The following is a 23,906-nucleotide window of genomic DNA, read 5'->3' as shown; positions in this document are numbered from 1 at the left end:
TGCACTGGAAGTTCATAGGTAAAGTATGTTTTTGAAACAACCAATCTTTCTGAAAGCTTACCTGCTTTCGTTTGTGACTATTAACTTCTAGGTCCATGAACTATAAAAGCAAACTTAAGGACAATTCATATCACTAAGGCAAAGTGGAAAGAAAAGCCCATCTTGTATTATATGGAAATAATTATCACTGCAATTTTTCTTTGCTATTACAGGAAAACCAGCATAACTCTAGCCAACACTTCAAAGAAAACAAAATCTCAGGGAGAATACTGCCAAAACACTGTTCAATGTCATATTAGTAAGTGTTTGTCAGATCTTCAAAGGTGTAATTAAAGACATGGCTTTTAAATGGTTAAGGTCATTTACGAATTTAGGCACTGGTGAATCTTTACATTTTCCTAGACAGGGGCCTCCAGGAGCAAATTTGCAATTTGTTTGGACCAGACACTATATGTCACTTTTCACTTTCTATTTCTATTGGTAAATGTCTCAAGATGAGATCAAGGCTAAAATTTTCACAATAAGAAAAAAATCAAATCAAAAAATGTTTTATGGTTTAATGGTTTTATACAATAGGACAAGAAATGCAAACTTCCATGTGGAGTCCTTAGGTTTAAAAAAAAAGGGGGGGGGGAGTAAAATATACCCAGAATTTAAAATCTTTTTTTTTTTATTATTATTTTATAATGGCAAGGATTTCTAGGATTACTGTAATTTGGCTAAACCCACAAGGTGATGTAACTTAAAATGTAGTTATTTTTCTTCTTGTCCACGAAGAAATTCCATTAACCTTGAGCTTGCAACATCAAAACAGTAATGGTGAAATCTGCAGTTTACATTGCTCTTTGCACTTCCAAAAACATTTAGTAAAAATATGGTTGAAAGCAATCTGCAGAAAGTGTAGGAGTAGCTAATGGAAAATAATATGACAGATCAACACAAAAAGAGCCCATTTATCTGCCAACATCATTGTCACAGTTACTTTTCTTTTTAAATAAATTCTAAAAAAAAAAAAAAAAGAAGTAAGAAGTGCTAAACTTCAGACAGAAAGATTCTGTCCCATAAAACTAGGCCATAAACATGATTTAATATAGGATCACCTTACCTTTTTGATACAAATGTTTTAAACCTTATTTTATGCTCCACATGAATTATACATCTGCAGTTCATATCATTTATAAATGATGTGGCCTTTAAGGAATCTGACAATGGACTGATCTAAGATCAAGGGAATGCTCTCCAGAATGTATTTAGGAATAAACATCAATCTGACATTATAATTTTTCAGGCATTTTGAAGTGAAGTATCAATTCTATCAGATAATAATCTACTGGAGGTCAGTGTGTGTCAGTTTCCCATCATCTTCTATTACAGATATATTACAGAGAAGGTATATATGTACTGGAACATATTTTCCTGGTGTAGTTATAGCTAAGTAGTCCTTTAGGAAGATAGCATAGGTATAACAAAGATGTTTAAGCTGCTCCTCTGAGCCAGACAAGTTGCAGAGAATGCACAAAAGCTTAGTGTCTCATGTTATGGTACTGTCTTAGCAGAGAAGAACTAATGAAAAAAGATTACTCTAATCACGGCCAGATTTCAATACTACCTCAGAAACACTGCAGTTTTCAGCATAATTACATATAAATATAAATAAAATTTACAGAAATCACAGAGCAATATAGATAAACATGCTCAAATTTATTTCATCTTCCCTATGCCCTTTAACTCTGTTTGGGTGCCTCTTCTTTCTTTTTTTTTATGAAATTTACGCCATACCTTTATGTTCTTCCTTATTTTAAACTGTTTCACTATAAAGTGAAGTCCTTCTCTAGTTTATGAATGTAAACCAAAAATAACTGCAGTTACCTGTAATGTTTGGATTTTCTGCCCTTTAAACTTTCCATAAACTACTCTCAGTTCACACTGTTAGAAATTATTTTTTCCAACTGCAAAGCATCATGTGAAAAAGAGCAGTTAAGCAAAATGAGTTCAAAGGTGTCTCTTGATCTACATCAGTGTAATCAAGGTGAAAGCCTGCCCCATAACATCTGCTCACTTTTATGAGGGTAAAATACTTGCACAGAAATGCTACATTAAGTAAGTGAGATAAAGTGGAATATTGTCATGCAATCCTTTTTTTTTTTCTTTCCCCTGACCTTGAGATTAGTAAAATCAGTGTGATCTGCAAGGGGATACAAATTCAGACTTTCCAGACGCTGGCACTGAACTCCTTCTAACAAATGGTCTGTTAACCTCTTTCCAAGACCACCTGACTATGTTATTGGCTCTATATCTGCTAGGGAAAAAAAAAAAAAAAAAAGCAAATTTAAAAATATAAGTTTTGACATGCAAAACAGATCGGCAAGAAGGATTCTGCACCTGGCACATTCTCTTTGAGTGGGTATGTGACTTTGGACATCCACATCACTTCTATGAGCGCTCTTCCCTTGTCAGTCTGGTTTGGAGGCTTTTGTGGATCTTCTGCTCCTTTTAGGCTGATGGAGTGCGAAACACAGCTATAATCCAGGTAACAATAAATGCACTCACTCTCTCATCATGTCACATTACAAGACCAATGCTTCAGGGGATTCAGCTGGGAATCTAGTAAGCTCCAGGAAGATCTTCCACCTGTGAATGTGCCCAAACAGAAAAAAAACCTCAGACCCACAGGTTTCATTACAAGATAAAGAACTAAAAATTTTCTCACAAACACTAAAAAAATGTTTTAGAGGCTCTTCTCTACACAATTCTTAGGTGATTTATGTTTTCCTGGGAAAGAAAAGTTCCCAGCATATAACTTCCATATTAAAACATTGCAAGGGGATTTTTTTTTTTTTTTTTTTTTTTTTAAGAGAAAAACACAAACTTTTAGTGGTTGGGCTTTTTCTAATTTCTGTTTTCACCCTAAATAAACTAATTGCCTAAAATTATCATTAGTCTGTCATCTCATACAGCAACACTGGCTTGGTTTCATAGGTTAAGACATACGCACCAGTTGGACTGCCACTGCCTCCTGCCACATCAGGTCAGTAAGTGGATATTTCCTGCAGGCTTTTCTAGCTCTGCACAACATCACTGAGAGAAATTCTCTAAACTCAAGTGCAGACAACAGCAACTGAGGTCCTTTCTGGCTATTTCATCTTTTAATTCTGGTATGGCCATGCCGAAGGTCAGTTTAAACTCACACTACAAGAAGATGTCACGAGTAGGACATACACCTTCTGCTGCAAACCAGCTTCACCATACCCCAATGTACTGCAAACTGAGCCAGCTGCAAGTACTGCAAGCTGCCTTAGCCTTCCACAAGCTCTTAATCCTCAAAGACAATAGAGGCACTACAGAAGAAAAAAGGGAATGATTTTGCCTCAAAAGCACAATATCCAGAGTGCTCAGTCTGGTGCAACACAAACCATATTTTATCTTGTTGGCTGTTCTGTTTTTCCCACAGGGTACTAGCTATTCATCCCATAGAGCACAAAGTGTGCTGGAAATGCATTAATGAATCAGACCTCGTGTTACAGTCATAGATGAGAAGCTGCCCCATTTCACATTTGGAAAAATAAGAACTCACAGAGCAAATGACTTTCCCAGTTGCAGAATATGTGCATATCTGTGGCAGAGCTGGGAGGGTTTACAGATGATCACTCTGCTTGAACAACTGTCCTCCATCCTAACGCCCCCCAGAACTAATTCTATCCTGACAAACAGCAAAAAACAGACAGAAGTTCCTGAGAACAGACATGTCTAAAAAAGTCTTTGGCATAGCTTAAAAATGAACTTGAAGCTTTAAAAAGACAGTCTGGGGCTCTGGAAATGAGTAATGGGTTTTTAAGCTTCATTTTTAGTTTTTGTGGTTATACAGCAAGATTTTAAGTAGTAGACCAGCCCAGTCCATCTGGCTGTTCCTGCTGGTGATGATAGCAGTGGCCTCTGCTTATACATGCTGTGCTCATCAACAATATACTGCAGCTGACATGCAGCATACTTGCTTTTTATTCCAGTCAGGCTTTGATCTGCAGCATTCAAAGATGAGCAGATCCTTTCAAGGTATTTGCAAACCTTGTTAGTCTGATTGTAGCATGACATTGACATTAGGCTGATTATTACTTGTCTGAGGAAGCACTGTTTCCATGAACACACTGGCTTTTCTCCTGCTGTCTAATGATCTAGATATCAGCACACAGTCCTGTGGCAGCAGCTCCATAGCAAAGTCCTGGTAACATGGCTGAAACAAACAAAAAAACAAACAGAGTTAATGTTCTTGTAAATGCTTAAAAATTACCAACAAGATTTCAGGATAACAGTGCTGCATATCTCAGATTGAAAAAAAAAAAAAAAAGCCCAACTATACCTACTTCAACACTGACGTATTCAGTATACTTGAGTAGGTACATAATGTCTACTTTACCCAAATAGTATATTCATTATAAACTAGTGTTGTAGGTGGAAAAGAAGCAAAGAAAGGGAATAATTGCTTTGGAAGTGACATAACATTACTTTTAAAATTTCTTTTCTTTTTCTTTCCAGCGTTTCAAACCCCTACCACTGTCCTTTTAATGTCTTCTAAATAAAAATAAAATAAAATAAAAAATCATATAATTTCAATCTGAAATGTCTAGATAATGGTAAAGATATAACATTTGTGGACAAGCCCAGTGTGTCTGCCATCTTTACAGAAAGTCATGGCAAGCTCAAAGCAAATGCTGAGTTCCACTTCATCATTCAACAGCTCCTTGGGAACACTGCGCAACTAAAATACCTCTGAATGAAAACAAGGATCAGTCCCTGCTCCCCTCCCTATGTATAATGCTGGTCTCCAAACAAACAAACAAACAAAAAAGTTAATTTTGAAATAATCCAAAAACAAAAAAGGAGAAAAAATGTGGTCTATACATAACTAAAGATCCTATTCAAATTTCTGTTCTCCACTAATACCTTTAATTCAGGTAAAGGTTGCCCTGACTCAGACCCCCCAAATGAGGGCCAGAGACTGGAGGAAACCTAGATCTCCTCAGAATCTAATCACATTTTGGCCATTTTGCAGATTTTCTTCCAGACAGAGTGGAAATGTTTAAAGATAAATGAGCCAAAGTCCTACGGGCATCTGACAAGAAAGCCTCTGGAAGAGAAACTTTTTCCTGCACAAGAGCAGCTGAGCTAACAAAGTAAGCATTACTTTTCACTGAAATGCTTTGCTGCAACCCTTTGTTTATTTTAGCATTATCAAATTTTCCAGTAAAAACTTTGGGGATATACTCCACCTTCCACGTGCACATATAGCTTCTATTAACTTCAGTGAAAGTATGGATAAGGACAGGAAAAAATCATGATGTAAAAACTTTGGGACCTTCCCCCATACCTGCATTTGTCATTTGATTAGTTCTAACAAGTTAAAGGGAATTCAGAAATAAAACAAATATCCAACAGAATGAACAGGAATAAGACTAACAGACATTTCCGCCTATTGCATCTACTGCAAATTATACTAATAATAAAGGTAAAAAGGAATTACTGACAAGGAAGGGTAGAATGAAAGTTGGAAAACAAAAGAAAAAGTCATTCCCCCTGCACTTACTCAAATAATATTCTAAATAAAACAGTGATTTCAAGAAAAGAAAGGTCTTATTCCATGAACACGAATAAGCACAATCACATTTTCAGAGAGTCTTGACAGACTCCAGGGTACGTGTCCTTCTCCATATGTGTAACTCTTCTCAAACCCATGAGTGTCAAAAAAGGAATTAGTATGATGAATTGTACCCGTGCAAAACAGTTTGTGAACTGGATCTAACAGGTGCACAGAAGATTAAAGAAGAGAATACCAGTGTTATTTATTTAACTATTGAATTAATCCATCTAATAATGTGTTTTTATTTCTATACCCAAATCTAACTGACACCGGAAGCACCGGGATCATTGCCTCTACCTGCTACAGCTACGCTTGATAAACAGTTTTCTTCCATATCCAAATGACTGTCCCAATTGTCACTTAAAAAGTTGTACACTTCAATAAAATGAGCTTATGCCACTAACCTTAGTTCCCAATTGTGTTCTTTCCCAAGCAAAATTAACTGAATGCCTAAAAAAGCTGAGCTTGCCTTTTAAAAATTTATTTAATTTATTCATTATTGCTGATGGTGCGTGGAGTAAATTGTAGCTAACTTAAAACTCTCATCGTTGACTTATTTCAGTGTGTCTTGGTGGATTTTAGAGACAATCCAGGAATAAGTAGGGCACAAAATGAAATATATTCAAGCCATATGCTTATTTTTACACGGTGACTTTTACCAAATCACTTTCTCCCCACCTCTTCTGCTCTTTTTGCAGTGTCAGTGTCTCATGCAAACACCCCTAAACCATCTTTCACACTCCTAATAAACATCCCTGAATGAAGAGGAACCAGACAACATTTATTCTTTAACCATGCTCACCCCCGTAATGCCTTTTTCAGTGTTTTCCAAGGCCTCTCTCTCCTGCAGAATAGAAGGAATCAGCCAAAATAAGGTCTGTTACATGTGGGGACAAAGAGCAGTATTTGCTTTTATCTGTTTCTCAGTGGAAACAAACAGAACACCTTCTTTGAGGTAGATGTGCTGCACCACGATAAATAAGGAAATACTTATTTTCTTGAATAAAATTACTGACTGAAACAAGGGCAACTTGATTTTTTTTATTACTATTTATTTTAATTTGGAAAGTAATAGTAACAGATACTACTCCAGAACATTTACATATTAGAATCTAATGCAATTTATGAATGAGGTAACAAATTAGATATACCTTTAATAATTGCTTTCAGTACAAGTGTTAACCTCTATACAAACCCATTTTGCATCATAGCTATCTCTCTTGGCGAGAGACCAGAATATCAGAATAGTCTCTACAAACTATAATCTAACTTTGAAAATAAAAAATGGGCAGAAAACAGTGCTAAAGTTTTTGATATTTTCTTAGATTGCTTCAATCTGTCACTCCTGCTGGCAGATTATTATCCAAAATATTTCAAGAAAAAACACACACAAAAAATATTGTTTCAGATTATTCCAGATTTCTATATGAGGATTTATTATTTATTTAAATAATTGTGAACATTTTATACATCTTACTTTATCTGATTAAATCACCCTCCTTTATGTTAAGCTTGAATATAAAGATTACAATTTTCATTTTAGGAGAGGGAGTAGAAAGAGGTCAGGATACGTCCTAACAATTCATTGCAACTGAAAGACTACTTCTATCTGCAGCAGTTATGTGCAACTACAACTACAAAAATCTTCATCATTCTTCCTTTGGCCTCATTAGTAGTATTACACTATTTCCAGCTTTAATGTTGTCATGAATTAGTACAAGGTCTACAGCAATAAGAAAGACTTTAATGGCAACTGTTGAGCAGAACATAAAACAAGGGGAAAAAAAGGAAGAAAAAGAAACAAAGCTGGTGTTGATCTTTTGGCTCAACAAGGCTCCCCGTAAAGTCCTCACCACTCTACAGACGTATGTTTAAAATCAAAACCTTTTAGCAAACTGATCACTTTTCTTATCATTCACTCGGCCACTTTATATTTTATATTTGGAGAACTAATAAACCCTTCCTAAGCAGTCAAGTGTCATAAGACCACTGAAAGGACGTCTACCTCTGGGACCTTGCTTGAGAGGTGCTGAGTACTTGCAGCTCCCGTACAGCTCCATTGGACCTGCTCTTCAACTCACTGTCAGATTCCACTTGCACATTTCTGATTATGGCTCAATGTTTTTGTGCTTTTACAGCCTCAGCCCTCAGATTCAAAGTGCAAAAGCAAGTCTCCCTCTTATTTCTTTCAAATTTTCATGAATAGTCAAATTGTTTTTTACTAGAACTTCATTGGTTTCATAATCCAGTTGATCAGAAAAATAATTTTTAGATATATATATATATATTTTAATGAAGGAAAGTAAGATGTGTTAAATTTTTCCACTGACTTCAGTGGACTTTGAATCAGGCTCATAAATGACTGTGAGAGGTGGGCTCAATACTCAAAAGAATTTTTATAGTTTTTTTAACCAAACAATAACTAACTGAAAAAAAGTAAAACTATCATACAAAACAGAATATAATCACTCTGGCAAATGCAATAAACAACTGCAAGTATTAACAGTAGCAGCATAAATTTAAAGATGTTTACTATGCCTGCACAACCATTTTCTGAACTACCATTGGCTGCAATTGTTAGCTAGAGGGATCAGTGCAGATATTTCTAGCTTGAGATGTATAACATGTTCCAAGTTATTTGTCAGTTGTAAATATTACATTTTTATGTGGTTATTACTTGCTCCCTTTGGCACCCAAACAGTTATCCTCAGCTGGATTAAAAAATACATACATATATATGTATATATATATAAATTCAACAACAAAAAACCTTCAGAACTCTTAAAACAACAACAGCCATTAATATAAGTGACATTTCCTTTAAAATGTCTACTTCATAAACAGATATGCCAAGTACTTATACCCCAAGTCTGCTGCAAGAGGAGTTTAAATCTAAGAAGTCAACTCAAATTCTAGATTTGCTTGCTCTGGGACTCTTAAATAAATAAAACACTAAGATATACTGCAAGAAAAACAAAGCAGCATCTTTTCACATCTGCAAATGCAGCTTGCCCTCATAATAATCTGCCAGCAGTGATATAAAAGAGCAACAAGAAATAGCAATGTTTGACTAAAAGCTGGTTGTCATCTCATTCAAACACAATACAACAGTGATGTTGCAAGAAAAGACAGTTCAAATTTTTACATCATGTTCCAAAAAAATGACATTAGAGAGTAGCTATAGATGCATGAAGACCAGTTGAAACCCTCAGAAAAAGCATACTTTAGATACTTTAGCGCGTAGAAACTACGTACAATAGTCAGGGATATGCAGACAAATAGGAGAGAGAAAGGAGTGAACATACTATATTACTGCTACTCTTCTTAAAGTGGTGGTGAGGATTCCATCTACATCCTCAGAGTAAAACAAATAATGGAATCAGCAAAGCTTTACAATAAGGAGCAAATTGTTATTCCTTTACTCAGCATTTATTTTTTGAAAAATATGCTCAACTCTTTCAATATTCACATGACCATTACATTTACAAGTGCAGTAACTCTCCTACCCTTTAGCATTATAAAAGAGGGAAGTGTAGGAAAGGAAAAAAAAAAAACTCAGATGTCCCCAGATGAATCCCTGCTGTGCCTACAGACACAACTCAAATTAATGGAAAAAATATTCAGTAAGTTACATTAGTAAATGAAAGCCAGGTGAAGTTTGTAATGAGTCAGGATAATTACAACAGAATTCCTCCAAGTTGAAGGTCTCAGCGGCTGTTGGCTCATGTGATACAACAGCTGCTCCAGCCCCACGGAACAAGTGGGATGATGCTTTGTCATTGACTTGTTATTCTTTTCCAAACCCTGTTTCTATTAAGCTATCCTCTCCAGGCAGATTTCCTTTATTTTTGCTATTAGTTTTAAGTATACTGTCCAGTGTAATTTCATGGAGCTATTAGTTGTCAACATGGACTCAGGGGAAAGCCAATTAACATGAAAGATTTAAGACCATAAGTGTTCATGATGAAATGTGAGTTCTTGCCTGAGTAAAAAACACTCAGTATAGAGTCATCCCAAAAGACAGGCACATTTTTGTTACCTGTATCACAGAAACATACGAGCTAACCAAACAAGAAGTTCTTGCTTACAGTGCTGTCTAATGCTTTGCAAGAGTCATCCCTACACTGACAAGGCAAGGCAATGAACAGATATGGAGAGTGAAAGCATCAGGGCCACAAAGAATGGCAGTGGCAGAATTTCACCATGGTCCAGGCTTTCCGCCTCCAACACAGAACCCCACTGATAAAGTATGCCAATGTCCACACATCACAAATAGAAGCACCACCTTCAAGGCAAGGCAGATACAGATTTGGTTCAAGTGCAGCTTCCAGACTCTCTCTGTGGGGTATAGGTCCCAGATAAGATTGTTTTGAACAGGTTTTCAGAGAGCTATGAATTATTTTACTGGTGCTGTCTTGTTAACATCTCTTTCTGTAAAAGCTCCTTCTAAGAACATCCTGTGCCTGATTGAGAAGACAATAACACATAGATAAAAATAACTGTAAACATAAACATTCAACATTTCACAAACTCTGATAATTAGAGCAAAAACATACTCCACAAAATTTTCAATACTAATTTCTTGGCTTTTCCACAGTTTTAATGGCAGGATAAACATGATTTTTTTAATGACAAAGTAAACATCCTTTCAGATAGTAAATAGCAATAGTGAAATTTTGAAAGCAGAATGTGTAGGACACTTGAAGAGATTGCGCATGTCAAGAAAAGGAGAGAAATGTTGAGATTTACAGTGTGTAAATAACCCTACCTTGCAAAGAAACAAGGTACTAAAACATTTTAGAAATATCAGCCAAGTGAACAGGAAAAAATAACTGATTGCACCATAAGATTTTAAAAATACAGTTTCAATTGCCACTCCCTGTCTCATGGCACAAACCAGTATCAAGTGATTCTCTGAGAATCCTGGTGAACAGTCCTTGTCAATGACAGCAATAAAATTCCCTATCATTTTTTTGGAAATTATTAACATATTTACAACTTAATTACAGTGTCTTAAAAATCTTGGTGTATATTTCCCAGCAGGGTATTAGAGAATTACATTTTTTTAAATATGGAAATTTTGTTGGCTCTCCAAAAGTATGTGTTCTCAAGACAAGACATAAGCAAACATGAATGCCGTGTTAGTTAAAATTGCAATATCAGTTTCAACTATGATCTAAAAGGTGATTCTGCATGGACTTTAATGCCATATTTTTTTAATCAATCACCTCAAAATAGATTTTTTCAGCCTAAAATACAGTCTGATGTCATTAATGGATCTTGAAAAAAAAACTCAAGACACCTGTTTATTACCTGTTTCGAAGACATAAAACACATACAGATACTCATATCTGCAGAACAGATATTGAATGTTGGGGGATGGGAGAGGAGCATTTGTGTGACTGAAGCAACAGGCTGCCTTTGAACAACAAGCAAGATGGTGTTTCAAAAATGTTTTCTCACAAGGGTGAAGCATTTGACACTCATCACATACAAGCCCCATCTTCTCAACCCAACCACTGGTAAAGGAGCATGCTCTCTTTTTGATGTATCATTTTTTCCTTAATATTCTTACCTGAAGACCTTAATGATGGAAAAAAAAAAAAAAGAAAAGAAAGAAAAAAAAAAGCCTCGTGACATTATTGAATTGCATTTACATTTTAATAGCAATACTGTGAATCAAAAGCAGCAAAGGTGTAGTGTAATGCCACAGGTCAAAGCCACTTGAAATCTCTGCATCATTTCAAGGGGATTTCTTGCAGGGCATGTGGATCAAACAGCAGAAGTACAAAGTTTTTACAATTAGAAACATTCTAAGACAAAAGTTTCAAAGTATTTCAGATGTGTGGGCCAAAAATTACTATAGATCTTTGACAGCGTGGTTGCATAAATTCTTGAATCAGCACTAGATCGGCACTGAAATATGCTATCACTTCAGCAATATCTTTTCTGCCTGATTTTTCTTCAGATTTTACAATCTCAATAGTGTTCTAGAAATGCATGTTCAGATACATCAGATACATCTAGAAATCACACCAAGGTTTTGTTAACTGAACTTCATTATGTATTCATATATATGGTTTAATGTGGGCGTATGTGTATGCAGACTTGATTCTCTACTTTGAGACAAATAAGCAACATGAGAAAAGACATTACTACTACAGTGAGACAACATTACACCACAGTAAATTAGATGATCTGCAACTAAACCATATATTATGAAACCAGAACTCTGGAGTTTTTATTCTGAATTTGCAGAAGTTAAAGATTTTAAAAGTCTGTGGATTATATTTTTAATTTCCGAAGGATATTTTAAAATCCTTGATAAATTCTTTTTTTATTTTTCTAGCAGTTAAACAATAAATATTTGTGCTCACAAGTTTAGCAGCTCAAACTCTAGATTAGTTTTTAGGTAATTCATTAAAGACACTGTTGAAACAAAACACGGTAGTAAGTACTTACTGTCGGAGGTGCTATTATGGTAGACAGGAGGGTTAAAGAATGAAAGGTCAAAATTTCCTGTATATGATATTATTTTACTAATGAAATAGCTCAAGTATATGAAATTAAATCCTTAAAGGAGAACTTTAACATCAGGTTTCCAGTTATTTATAAATATGTAAACAACAAGGGGCTTTTAATAGAGTTTTAGGAAACAGGCAAGCTGAATACAGGATTAAGCTTGAAAACATGCATTGAGATCTGTTTGAGTTCCAGTGATTAATAATGATTAATTAATAGAACTGCTAGAACAGAACTGTATTTCATGTATTTTTGAAAAATGTGTCCCATTTTTTCCAGAAAGTTTTCAAAATGATTTTTTTTTTTTTTTTTACTTCGAAAATAAATACCTATTATCTTTACCATGTGTTGTGTCTCTTTTGAGGAACAAAGCTACAAAAAGAACCTTTTGCAGAGCCAACAAGTAAAAACATTAAAGTTGATGATACTGCTTGTAACTATCAAATTCCAATTAAAATATTTTTCTCCCTCATTCCCTGAAACACTAAAGATCAAAAAAATCCTAAACTCTTATAAGATGCCTGTACATCTCACTGTCAGCTGATTAGAAATATCACATAGGCTTCTCCTGTATTTTTTACAAATAAGGATAAGGAAACACAAAAACAAGATATGCAGAAATATAAAAATACATTAATATTTCCACAACTGAAACAATTTCAGATTTATACAAAAACTAAGGTGTGAGATGAAAGCTGAACGGCATATTAAGCTTTGTTTCATAAGTCCACCAAACCATATAGGTCTATTTCATTTCCAAGTGACTGTAGTGGTCAGATTTATCTCTGATCTTTTTGCAAAACTAAGTCATTGTACCATGATATTTCTGAGGAAGTGTGCAGAAGGAGATATTAATGTTCATGAAGTGCTAAATGAGGCTCCTGGAAACTTGTTATCCTGTAAGATCTTGGGTGTGACCAAGATTAATGCAGGTGGAGGAATGAAGACATCAACTGTGCACTACTACTGCCATGATCCTTACTCATTTCCTCAGAGCCGATATTTTCTAGAAAATTCAAATACCACGATGGCATTATCCAAACTTGACAATTTAGGTTATAAGAGGTAAGAAAGTGATTCAAAGAAAAATCATGCAAAGAGAAAACTTACCTGGATAAAAATAGAAGTGATGGAAAAATAAGTTGAAATAGAGAGGTTTTATCTGCTTGGTTTGTTCTGTGGTGGTGCAGATCAGTTTGCAAAGAGCAGGGCTTCATATTGGGATTAAGGGACAGTTTCAGAGAGACTCTGAAAACTATCATGATGCAGACAGAATGAAATGATTGATCACAAGATTTGGGGGACACTAAACCAACGCCAAAATACCTAACCTAACCTTCAGCTACCTTTCCCCAATACACAGCCCACCTACTGTGCTTTCTCCTAAACTTTGAATTGCTTGTAGCTTCCTCATGAACCTTTTGCCACAAGCCTGAGAATTATCAGTATCCCTGCAATGGTTATATTCCCAGTCCTATACATGCCCTCTACTTCTATTCATCCCACTGCCCCAGGCTGCTCTGCTGTGTCACTGCCTGGTCCTGAACTGCTGCATCCTGTCATGGTGCACTAAGAAACAGACAGTGCTTTTAGCTAAAGGCTGCCTTTAACAAATGGGTAGGAAAACACCTATACAGAGATGTTGCTAGGAGCTTATAGATTAGAATACTCTATTTCACAGAAAAACACACCTTTTAAGCTAGAACCAGCAATACCTAACAATACAAAGTGTAACATATGTCCAGATGTAAGCCCAGACAGCCATGTCCCTCCAGCCCTGCTGGTCATATGGGCAGCCTGCTTTCTGCCAAGTCTATGGTAAGAGTGTATTTTCTCAGTGCCCCAGAGGTTTTTTCCTTTCTGATTAAAGTTGAATTTGCCCAGGGACCACAGTAGCATGCAGTAGCACTGCCTATGCTTACGGCAGGATGAAATTAAACTGTAACTAGACACATTTTAAATGTTTTGCTGTCTAATATAGGTATTTGAAAATCCACCCTGAAATCTGTATGACAGGCAAGTCTGCCCACTACAGTCAAGACAAGCTCCTTTGCTTACACATATGTCTGGGATAAGCCTACCGATTCATGTCTCATTTTGGAACCCTAAGTATCATTTAATTGCTTTATTTTTTTTTCCCCTTTGTTCCTGGTGTAAAAACTTCAAATGTATGCTGGAGTGGTTATAACTAGGAATTAACTGAAAGAGCAGTTGCACTTTATATTTTCTAAAAAGCTTCTTTTTTTTTTTTTTTTTTTTTTCTGCCACTGCAGCCTTTTCTGCCTGCCTGCCTGACCAGTGATGACAGTGCACTTTCTTTGCCTTCTGTGCCCCTTTTGTCATTTAGGTTCAAAATTCACCAGGAGATGCAGGCAACCAGGCAAGCTATTGATCTCTGCTAGACAGCAGAGATGGTGACTCAGCGTCTGCACCAAAATATTGCCTTAAAGACAAGCAATTAACCTGATTAACTACCCAAATTATTTTCAGGTAATTCTGAGCATTCCCAGCATATGCTCCATATACTCCTCTGAATGTTTGCTGCTGCATCTCTCTGCTGCATTCATATTTCTCTGTCTGGCAGTAGCTGTGTATGTAGACTGTTAGATGGATTTTTGTAGATAAAAGCAATGATGAACAAAACTGCATCTCCCCCTGTTTTGGTATTCTGTGACATTCCTATCTCAGCAGACTGTGTCTGGCAGTCTCACAATGAAGCACTGCATGTGTCAGGGAGATGGATTATATCTGCAGTGTCTGAATTTCAACCCTGACTATATGAGCTCCTGCTTAACCTTACCTCAGGGATCTTGAATTTTGTGTCATTGAATTAGAACAGCAAATATATATATATTTATATCCTGATTATGCGACAATGCAAAGATTTAATAGGTTGAGATGACAAAATGAAACAAAACCATAACCTTCATACATATTTGGGATATAGCATATTTATTCTTTATTTTGAACTATAAAGCTCTAAGTATCACAATAAATAAATAAATAAATAAACAAACCAAAACACTGATACCGATACTTGCATTTTGGGGGTGTTTTGTTTAGGTTTGGGGAATTCTAAAAGAAATAAAAATATGTAAAAATTCCTTTTCAGTGTCCTTAGCAGATCAAATAGAAATGAGAAATAACTGGATTAATGTATCCCTTTTTCCCCTAACTGAAATATGGACACCAGCACCATTGTGCAAAAATTGCATGAAATAAATTGATTAATCTCATCTCCTACTGGCTAATTAAAACATTGGTGCTGTAACTCATAGCTTAGCTGAAATTTATATCTAGTGTGTGTATTAAAAAAAAAAAAAAAAAGAAAAAAGAAAAGAAAAAATGAAGTGTCTGGAAAATTCAGTCACAGATAATAGCGTGAAGTTGCAGACAAAGTCATGCAAACCAGAGCTGCACATTATTTTCCATGAAAGACTGCTAAACTTAGACCTTCAGTATTGTAAATTCAGGTCTGGACAGAAACAGAAAGATAGTAAAAGTGCAGAGGCTCATATTCTTCAGTTTCTGAACACAGTCTTACTACATGGGAAATAGCTTCGCCCATTTGAGGTTGATTTGGACCTTCTGAGCTATGAAATAAAATGTATCTTACAGGAATTTAAAGACTAATAAGTGTGATAGCTTGAGTACAGCAATGACTGCAGATGAAAGGGAAAAGCTTAATTAAATATGATTGCACACACCTGCAGTTGGATATCTCCTACTGTTCACAGTATCAAGATTGATTCAAGAATGGAAACATCAGGATAAAATGCTTAGAGTTTGTTTCAGCTCTAGTTTCTCCTTTGTAACATCTCCTAATTAGCAAAACTCCTTCCACCAGCAGTTTTTAAGAACTGCAGTGTAGCTTTTTCTGAGAGAGAGTTATAATGGTGCATTGGGAGTCCTTATCACTGATCTAGAAGTCTGGGCTGGATTTGGGGCTTAAACCAGGATATAGAAGATTACAGCATCTCTTGTTGATTTTGTTTGTTTTCCTTCCACCACCACCCTTTTAAAATTATTTTTTATTTTTTTCCTTCAAGATTCAGATCTCTACAAGATATTGAATATGCTGAATTAGCACAATGTTGATTTAAAGACAGTTTAATTCATCTTGGTATTTTCATTTTAAAGTCTGTTTTTAAAAAAATAAGTGAAAATAACTCCCTGGTTCAATAACGTATTTTTCTTCCACAGTCTTGAATCAGAGAGAATAATATCAAAGAGAAAGTTAGCACTGCAGTAGTCTGTGAGTACGGTACTATACATGCATCTCTGCACACTCTACATAACTCATTATATCAGAACAGATTATTAGAAATACCTGTAAGATAATTATTATTGGAGACATAGTTCATAAAATATTGCAGTATTTTTTCTTATGCTTTGTTTGCAAATAAAGCTTATCCACCCTGAATCACACATTCAAAAATCCAAAATCCAGTCAGTGCAATAAAGAAATATTCACAAAAAAATTACAGAAATGGCCTTATGCCTTAAATTGTACTTCCTGACCGACCTCAGCAGAAATGGAGCTCAGGAGCTTTCCAGTCTCCTGTGCAGTTTAGAGCAGACATAATGACACATGCCTCAACACATGACTCAAAGTCTGATGAAGTGTCAGTGTCAAGTAAAGGATGTTTTGTTCTGACTAGTATTCACAGGTTTTCAGCTGACACCTATGTTGCACGAGTGTCAAATGTTTTGCTGGATATAGGAATTTATTATCACATTTTTCCTAGGCAAAATAATCCTGAAATAGGCATGTAAAACCCCACCCCATGTGTGCTAAATGTTTATTGAAGTCTCACAATCCAATTGACAGCAAGTAAATATATCTCAGAACACTGAAGTTACTACCCTAATTACTTGTAGTAAAATATTACTTTTATGCTTCCCTGGTATCAAAGGGAGAAAGAGGAACACTGAAAACTTTTGTAGGATAATGAGACTTTTTAGTTTACCTCATGGCTTAAAGCTATATATAACTTGAAAAGAAAAATAATCTGTACCACTGTACACTGAACCATGACTGTCTGATTGAACTATTTTTGCATTTCAACACCAATACCATGTTTTTGTTTCCCATTCAAAACAACCTTATTTCTATAGCTGCTCCACGTTCATTTTTCTTATTCCTACAATCTAGGAATCAGGCAAATACCAATCTACCACCCCATACAGTCATATTCCACAGCCCATGGCTTTCTCTTGACTAACTGAAAACTCTGCATATCTCTAAAAGCAGTAACGAGTGCAACACATTCAGAAGTCTTTGGTGACCTTATTTTAGTGACAGGCTTGAGCACTAGAGACAACGTGATACACTTGAAGATCAGTGACAGGCTCGCAATGTCACCAAGACTATTTTTGACTGTCTCTGTCCTCTGAATAGTATGAAAAGCTTCTTCTACAGGTTATTCCAAGACTGCCTATATTGCCTCAGGGTATACATTGCCTTAGTAGTTTATTTAGTCATATCTGTTATGAAAACACTGATATGTTCTTTAATTTATATACAGCTCCCAAAGGCATTTAATACTCTCATATGCTTTTGGGCCAAACAATATTGGTAACATTTGCCTGGAACTAACAGCAGCTGCTTTTACAGTCATCAGATGGTTTGGGTTGGAAGGGACCTTAAAGATCATTCAGTTCCAACCACCATGCCATGGCCGCATGCAGCCTGGCTTTGAACACTTCCATGGAGGGGGCATCTACAACCTCCCTGTGCAACCTGTTCCAGTATCACCCAGAAGACTGCATGGGTATTCATGCTCACCTGAGGAAGCACTTATATTTATTTCTACTCTCATACCTTGTTTCTCTCTGAAAAGATGCAGTGCATCGCTGTCTCTTTCTTAGTCTTTTAACTGTTTAATAAGGAATATTTTCTGCTACTCCAGTGTTCTCTAATGAGTTACAGAATCACAGAATTGGTGAGGTTGGAAGGGACCTTTGAAGATATCAAAAATGTTATAACTTTGAATAACCTTAAAATACATTTTTGTAGTTTTTCTGGTCACTAATTTAAAAGCTAAGTTAATCTAAGGTAATCATTTTTTTCCTCGTGTAGTTTTTACACCAGTGTTTTGTGGAACTGAGCATGGACTTATTTCAGGACAACTTTGTGGCAATCAGATCAGGTACTGCAAAGCCCAGGATTATCTCTTTACCACCTTCTCTCAGTTACTGTATCATGACTCCTAGAAGATGTTATAAAGGATGGTATTATGTGAAGAAAAGCAAATGTCTTCTTTAGGACATGTTAGGCAAGACAGATTAGCAAAGGCATTCAGGCAAGTGATATACCAACAAGAAAAAGAGAAATTAAAAATTTCCTCAAAATGTTGTTTATTATTTCTTCACTACATCTTCCTGTCTCTGGAGACAAATAGTCCAGACTCATCCAAGAAGTCCTCTACATGCAACTTTCAGTGTGCTTTTGTTTAGAAGGAAAAACTGGGTGAGCAACATCTACGCAATAGCATATCCATACATATCCACAGCAGCAGGATTGTCAAGGCACAGGAGATTTTTGTGTGCATAAACATGCTATGCCCTCCTCGATTAATTGGAGTATATATGCTTGTTCACATACATACATACTTGACAGGAAGAATACATCTGTGGAAGGATCAAACTACAATAACCAAATGGAAAAAAGGTAGTATAAATGAAGTGTAGCTCTTCACTCTTTAAAGATAAATAGTAAGACAGTTGCATTCAGATTGTTAGAACAGTGGAAACTTTCCATCTTCAAGACCATCACCTGATCATAGGACTTGATTTTAGTCTTTTCCTTCAAACCTGTAACAGAGAGAGAATGTCAAAGCCTGCAAGAAAAGCCTTTTGTTTGTTTGCGTTTGTTTTTTTTTTCCTCCCCATTTAGAATTTCTTCCTGAACTTTGTCAGCTACAGAAAGGAAAGTGCATTATAAACAATGTTTGACAGATGGTCTGGGGGGCTTCACTATAGTTTCACTTTCACAGAAGAACTATTTAGAAGATTTTAAAAGATGAACAACTGTAACCAGGAAAAAATCAGCCAACATGACCTATGGAACACAATATCTGTACTAGCTTGTTAAGACTTTGGAGTCTTCCTAATTATCTTTAGAAAGTCTTATCATTCCCCCATGATTTCTCTCTGGGAGAAGTCAATTCTAAAGCTAGGATAATTGTACAGTGGAGCTAGCAGTTTGGCTGGAACAGAAAGCTGCAGGACAACAAGTTATATCAACAGTTCCACCACATGGGAATTGGGAAGGAAATTGTTTTCAAAATGCAAGCTTCTCATCTTTCCTTTATAACTGAGCTGAGAATACACTACCAAGTTTTGTCTATGGGAAATGTCAACCCAGCTGTTAAAAGAGATAGAATGAAACAAAAACAGATTCTGGTTTAAGTATAGATGTTTTTGTTGAAACTGAAGTTGCATAGACATCTATCTTACTCTTCAAAGCCATCCAAGTCCCTCACTGCTTGGTAATGTATATCCAAAGGTTGTTGGAATTTAAACCTCAGTCTTTGCAATAGGCACAGTGGACATAGCTCACTGCTGACAGTGAGCTATGTTGCCATCAGTCAAATGACAGGCAAACACCAAGAAAAGAAACAGTGGAACAAGAGTAGAAGTCCTTTAAAATAGTTGGTTACATGGAAGGAGAGGTTTCTTTAATGGTCCCAGGAGGTATGCATTTGTGCAGATTGTATATGTGAATGTCAGATTCACTTCCCACCTTCAAATAATAACCTCTGAAAGCAAAGCTTGTAGAATTTTACAGAACAAAAGTAATAGAAATAAAGTTGCCCTTTATGTTCATAGGTTCCTTTATCTTACATTCTTATGGGACACTATTGCTTTGATTCCAATTAAGCTATGACAAAAAGACGTGTTCTACATTCAACAACTTATCATAACAACAAAAACATTGAACAAGTTGCTCAGCATCACAGAATAAGGGATCAAACAACTGAATGCTCTCTGGATAACAGGTTAAATTCAGCCTCTGTAGTTACCACCTATTTTTGACCATAACAAAAACATTCCTAATGCAGACCAGTGGTGTCTTAAAAGGATCCTTTTTTAAAAGCTGTAAAGAATGGCAAGTTGATACTGAACTGTAAAACTATCATTAACCCAAGGGGAAAAAAGAAATGTTCTAAAAAGGTTCTGGTATTTCCAGTTAAGTCTGCAGAGAAAATCTTCATTGTTTTAATTGAATAAGGATTAGGGCTCCATAGTTCAGGACACACTTGTATTTGAAAAGCTGGGAGTCTCTTAACCATTAATGTGAATACATACATCAAGATTTGAACAGATGGCAACTAATGAAAATAAGCTCTCCCAGCTCTATTAATGTCTTTATTTCAAGAAGACTTACAATAACAAATTAAAATATTAACAAGACTAGTGTTGTTGATTTTTTTTTTATTTATTTTTATAATTAATTTTTAAATTCTTCATTGTTCCACATCCAGCTAACCTTCACCTCCTGGTCAGTCTTTGAACTGCACTTATTTCTCATGTTATTTCTTTCACACTAAGCAAGCAAGCAAGACAGCCTCAAGGATTTCCTTTTGCCTATTCTTTTTGCTTTTGTAAGGAACTCGGTGCCATTCCAGCACAGCATAACTGCTGAAATGCTAAATGAGTATCTCACTCTGAGCCAGCCTCCGACCTTAGCAACAGTTTATAACTACACTTTATTATTTTAATGAGAGATGGAAATAGCAGGGATGTTCAGCAATGTTGTAATAACATAGTTACACTGCTCATTCAAATGAAATGGTGTTAGATACAAAGTGTTCATTAAAATAGCATTTGTGTCAGACTTACTCTTAAAAGCAACGTAATTCAAAGCTAAAACTGAGTTTTAACACCTCACTTGTGCCTGCACACTGCAGCTAATAAGCACCAGCCCATTGAGGAACAGCATACGAACTTAAAGAACTTGACAGAGTTTGGTCAGCAAAGACAAACACAGTGCCTTTCCATTAGTATCATAAACCCCACACAACAAATGTTATTTTATAAGAAATTTAAGTTTCCTTTGTATTACATCTAGGTCAAAGTCACAAATCCAGAATTAGCCATTGTTGAACAGTTAGATTGGGATTTTTCCAAAGCCATGCGTAAGAGATGTCCATTTCCATGAGAAGATCAAATGTGCTTTATAAAAAGACATTGCCATTATTTAGCTTAGTAGTAGCAACACAGATATTTGGAGGAAAAATGGCACAAAAATGATCTCACACAGAGTCAGCAAAACTTGGACTTGCCAACTCATTCTACAGTTGGGGAAGGAAGGGGTAGATCTTTTCCCCTCATCTACCACCAAATGAATATGTTTCAGTTTCATTCCAATGAGTCCCATAATTGCCTTTCCCTAGTTTTAGCCCTTTGGTTCACATAAATATCTTGATTGGCTGAATCAGAGTTTAGGAATAATAACAGCTATAGTAGTTCTACCATAAAACTCAATGCTGCAACATTTGTTGAACTGCCAATAATACATTGAGCAACATGATATAAACCTGTCCTGTGCTTTTCTCCACTCTCCAGAGAGAGAGCGGTTTATACCAGAATCTTTAGAGAAGAGTAAATGGGGTCCTTGAAATTTATTTATTTTTTTAAGCACGCATTCATTCATTTACATTCATGGTAGATAAAACACACTTTGATTTTGAAACCGAAGTGGGGAGCAGAGCTTTGTAATTCCTTAGGGAGTCTCAGAGATTTTGTTCAGCTTTGGACCAGCCTTCTAGAAAGTTCTTGGTCCACCTGTACACATGATCATCTCTATACACATCAAATATAGTGTGTGTACATTTGACTGATTAGAACTGAGTCGCTTTCTTCCATTTCTTATTTTTCCTTTGCAGTATTAACTGGAAGGAAGCTGTCCCTTGAGATCGCTAGGATTATTGAACAAACTTCTAGATATTTCTTTGGAATGCATTCAGAATGTATTAACAATATATATATATTGACTTCACATTTCAGTCAACATCAAAATTTATTGACCCTTGAGGTAAATACTAATCTCAGCCTTGACTCAATCAATATTTACCACTTTGTTCAATAAATCTTGATGATCATCTCAAGATAATTCAATATATACTTGATATGCAAGAAAGGTTATTACACTGTTGCATGATTTTTATGTACTGTTCTTTTTCTTTTATATTAAGAGAGAAAGATTCTAAGTGGTATTTTGATAAATAATGCTAATCTAGATTTAGCTGGTTTCACTTATCAAAAATAAACAAACATGCATAATGAGTTCGTAAGCCTATGTAGTAGGCTTGGGGAATGCAGAGCTCAGCACTAGTAAGTTTTGCTTAGCAGTGAATTCAACCAAATGCCAAGGACAAAGTACACAACTGCCATCTTAAAAAGAAATACACATTAAAAAAAATAAAAAAAATATTGTATTCACAAACATACTTGAAATAAAGAGAGGAGTTGTTGCAGCAATGCTTCAGACATTGAGTAATTAAAAAGGCAAAAGTATGTCCTGTAATTACAAAAACCTGTACAACATATTCTATGGAGAAAGAAAATAAATAAATAAAGATAGGTGGAAAAAAAAATGCAAGTCAGTAGTTTTCTTAATAAACTCTGTTCTCCAGCTCCATACTGAAGCTTCTACCAATGACAAAACTCCCATTATTTGATCTACATACACTATTAAGTTCTAACAAGCATCTAACTGAGGTCTGCTATGGACTATAGAGCCTTATGTCTACTTAAGCTGTGTTCTCATATCTGCTGTAGGTTGAACTGGTGAATTCAGAAAAAAAAACACTCTGGATTCAGTTGAGACTGGTTATTCAGTTTCATACTGTTGGACTAGATGATCTTGGAGGTCTCTTCCAACCTACATGATTCTGTGATTCTGTGATACTTGCTCACTTTAGCGGCTAATGGCCAATAACTGATTCTACACCTACGCAGACATCCTACAGCAGGAAACTGTACAAATACAACCTCCTTGCTCAAAGTGTAACCATTGATATAAACAGGGTACAGAAAGCATGAGGGAAAACTAATGATATTTAATGGGGCCAAGAGGAATGCTGTTTTCATAGCCTCAGAAGAAAATGATCACCCTCTCACTTCACCTTGACTGCTTCCTCAAGATGCCTGATGGGAAACCCTGACATGTTACAGGGCTCTCCACACCACACTTTCCTGCAGACTCCCACCTGGACAGAAGTACAATGCAGGCACAAGAAAAATAAGCAACTTAACAAAGGTCATGTATCAGGCTTGTCCTCTGGAACACAATGGCTCAAAGCTCTACTGCATTTATTCTCTGTTAGAGATACTTTTCCTGGAGTTTAAAAAAAAAAGGGGGGGGGGGGGGGGGGGGAGGAGGAAAAAAAACAAAACACAACAAACCAATAAAATTAGATTTCCCTGGTCTGATGCTGAAAGCTAGAAATCTGCTAAGTTTTTTTGTTTTATTTTGTTTTGTTTTTCTTTTTCCTCTCCTTAAAATAGAATTTACACATTCATCTCTACTTATACCCCAAAGTTATTATATGTGGAAAAAAAACCTGTCAGATTTTCACTTCTTAGCTGTGTTTCTGACCTCATATTGGGATACGTTTACTATTTCTCATGGAACATAATAGCAAGACAAAAATGATACCTTTTATGAAAAAAATTGCACTTTTGTTGTTCCAAGAATATAAAATAAACCTTAGTTTTCAAGTTTGCATTATTTCCTTAACAC

The 23,906-nt window shown here is 35.8% G+C and overlaps 1 long non-coding RNA gene across 1 annotated transcript; it reads right to left on the bottom strand.

Moving 5' to 3' along the window:
* Window positions 1-2,068: 2,068 nt before the first annotated feature.
* LOC121079180 lies at window positions 2,069-18,066 on the bottom strand. Its single transcript, XR_005824923.1, has 3 exons — window positions 17,979-18,066; window positions 4,111-4,228; window positions 2,069-2,631 (listed from the first exon to the last, which is right to left on the bottom strand). It is a non-coding gene; the product is annotated as an uncharacterized LOC121079180 (long non-coding RNA).
* Window positions 18,067-23,906: the final 5,840 nt, after the last annotated feature.

This window comes from Cygnus olor, chromosome 1, assembly GCF_009769625.2.
Source record: "Cygnus olor isolate bCygOlo1 chromosome 1, bCygOlo1.pri.v2, whole genome shotgun sequence".
NCBI classification, from domain to species: Eukaryota; Metazoa; Chordata; class Aves; order Anseriformes; family Anatidae; genus Cygnus; species Cygnus olor.
The sequence above is the reverse complement of the archived record's forward strand: the minus strand, read 5'-3'. Positions and strand labels throughout refer to the sequence as shown.